Raw genomic sequence first — 3295 nt, 5'->3', positions numbered from 1 at the left:
CCGGTAGAGGTTGGTGGTGGGAAGTGGATGGCGGCGGCTGGCTTCCATTGCCCAGTTCCATATTAACTCTTTTCGATATTGGGGCTAAGGTTGGGAAGGGTTAGGGTTTTCAGAAACTTGAGAAGGGAGAAAAAATGAAGAAAAGGAAAGCCCGGGCCGACTTGGGGCCGGGCCCGACCCACCCAAAAGCCCAGTCCAGCCCGCCCGGCCCGTTAATAATCGGGCCGGGCCGGGCCTCGGGCATAAATCAAAGCCCGAGGGCCGATATTGCATGGGCCCGGCTCGGTCCGTTTCTAAATGGTTGGGCCTCGGGCTGGCCCGTTTCCAATACCGGGCTTCGGTTTTTATAATTTTATCGGGCCGGGCCGGCCCGGCCCGATGCCCAGCCTTAATGGTATCAGAGCACAGAAGCAGACTTTGTTCTTCATCAAAAATCACTGTCAGTTCACGGTGTTTTTCTGTTGCTGGAATACTAGTAGAACAGAGCATTTTTGGCCGTCTGATTTGCAATCAAATCGATCACTATAGGTGCCGAACAGAAGTTCATATGATTTCTGAATATCTGCAGATCATTTCAGTGGATTTGCAGATTTTTTGAAGCATTGAGGAAGCAGCGCTTCAATTTTGAAATGCCTCTGGTTGTAAAACAGGACAAACAGGGCAGCGACTGTTTTTCGCCCTTTGTTTTCCAGCAACCAGCGTCATCCTCATAGGTGATTTCTCTTTGAGAAATTACTTCCTGAAGAATCGCCATTCTGTTACGCTTGAAACAATACCAAGCACGACAGTTTTCGTGCTCGGAAACGGCTACAATAGTTGATTTTTCCAACGTCTTTCCTGCTGCGTTTTGCTGCTTCGAAGCAACGTTGCTTCCCATTCATCTTCTTCATCGGCCGGTGTTTTTGGATCAGGTGATATCTCACTGCAAAATTACTTCCTGAAGACTCACTATTCTGTTACGTTTTCAACGGTACAAAGCTCGACCAGATTCGTGCTTGAAAACTTTAGTTTTTTTTATCGCCATTCCTGCTGCTGTTTTCATTGGTCTTTCCTGCTGCTTGTTGTTTTGGTCGGCCGACTGTCTACTATCTCTCTTGCTGCTGTAAAAGTTTAGATGGCATCTTCTTCCATGCTTATTTTTCCTTATCCTTATACTATCAATGTTGCAAACTTCGTCTCTCTCAAGCTTTGAGCTGCAAATTTTCTCTTATGGAAAACACAAATTTTGGCATTGATTGAGAGCCAAGATCTTCAAGGTTTTTTGACTGGTGAGGTTATTACTGCAACGGAATTCATTGATGATTCTTCTTCACAGAAAGTACCCAATCCTCATTTTACTACTTGGAGAAAAACTGATTGCCTAATCAAGGGATGGATAACCAGCACATTGTCTGAGAGTGCTCTTGGCTTAGTTGTTGGCCTTGAGATATCCAAGGATATTTGAGGGCTCTTATGAATACTTTCTCTCAGAAGTCGCGTGAAAGTGAATTTCATCTCACACATTTGTTCACTTCACTTAAAAAGAATGATGATTCTGTAGAAACATACATAGGAAAATTCAAACGTATATGCGACGATCTTTCAGCTATTGAAAAATCTGTTGATGAGGGGGCGCAAGTTTACTGGCTACTTCAAGGGCTTGGAGAAGGATATGAAGCCTTTATAGCATCCATGCTTCAACCACCTACACTACCATATGAAGAGGTTGTTTCTCTTCTTCAAAGTTTCAACTCACGATTAAAAAGTCCCACTCCTCCTATCATGGCAATGACACACCAACAATCAGGACCAGGACGTGGGCGTGGACACAGCTATAGAGGGTGTGGATACTATCAAGGTCGTGGACACTATCAAAATCAGACACATGAAAATTCTTCTTCTAATGGTGATGAAAAGAAAAGCAAAAACCCTATTGTTTGTCAAATCTGTGGTAAGAAATATCACTCTGCCATCAAGTGCTTTTAACAATTTAATCATGCCTATCAAGCCGAAGATGCCCAACAAGCGCTCGCTGCTATTACTGTTGATGACACAAATGACTCAGAATGGTTAGCCGATACTAGAGCATCCGCTCACTTGACTGGGAACCCTGGTAAGATTTCTAAAATCTCTACTTATCATGGAAGTGATCATGTTGTCATTGAGGATGGCATGTCTCTTTCTATAACCCATATTGGTAATAGTGAAATTGATACAGGTGGATCATCAATTCCTCTTTCTCATGTTCTATATGTTCCAAAACTAAAGAAAGACTTGCTTTCCATCAGTCAATTAACCAATGAGTTACCATATGTTTTTGAGCTTTCCTCCTCATGTTGTCTTATAAAGGACAAGAGAACAAGGAAAATAGTGGCGCAGGGCAGCAAGCGTGATGGAGTCTATACCATCAGCAAGGTCAGGCACATATAATGTTTTTCATCCAGATTTCACCGTGTTTCAGAAGAACAATGGCATTTCAGATTAGGACATCCCCATAATGGCATTGTGAGACATTTGCAGCAGTAAAATCTGATTGATGTTTGCTCTTCAGTTTCTAGAACTTCTATTTGTCATAGCTGCCAACTTGGCAAATCTTGTAGGTTGCCATTTCTTGAAAAAGAAAATAAATCTGTTGAACTTTTTGAAAAAATCCACCCAGATTTATGGGGACCAGTGCCCATTTGTTCACATTTTGGCTATCGGTACTATGTGATTTTTGTTGATGAGCATTCTAGATTCACTTGGCTATACCCCTTGAAGTCGAAATCCGATTTTTTTATTTGTTTTTAGCATTTCCAGAAATATGTTGAGACACAGTTTAATAAGAGGATAAAAGTTTTTCAATCAGATGAAGGGGGAGCATACACAAGCACAAGATTTAGAGATCACCTAAAATCTCTTGGAACAAAACAATAGTTTTCTTGTCCTTACACTACATAACAAAACGGTATGGCAGAAATAAAACATCGCAACATCACAGAAATTGGGTTTGACCATGATGTTGCACGCCAACATCCCAAAGCGTTTCTGGTTTGAGGCTTTTAGCAGTGTTGTCTTTCTCATTAATAGGCTACCATCATCTTCTCTAAAAATGGATTCTCCTTACTTGAAGTATTTTGGACAGCATTCTAAGTATGATTTTCTTCGTGTTTTTGGATGCCGATGTTACCCTTATTTGAGAGACTATGCACGAGATAAATTGGAGCCTTGATCATTGCCGTGTCTTTCTTGGGTACAGTGACAGTCACAAAGGATATCGTTGCTTATGTCCGGCTACTGGAAAAATGTTTATCTCTCGACATGTTTGTTTTGATGA

Source organism: Nymphaea colorata, chromosome 7 (assembly GCF_008831285.2).
Source record: "Nymphaea colorata isolate Beijing-Zhang1983 chromosome 7, ASM883128v2, whole genome shotgun sequence".
Taxonomy (NCBI): domain Eukaryota; kingdom Viridiplantae; phylum Streptophyta; class Magnoliopsida; order Nymphaeales; family Nymphaeaceae; genus Nymphaea; species Nymphaea colorata.
The sequence above is the reverse complement of the archived record's forward strand: the minus strand, read 5'-3'. Positions refer to the sequence as shown.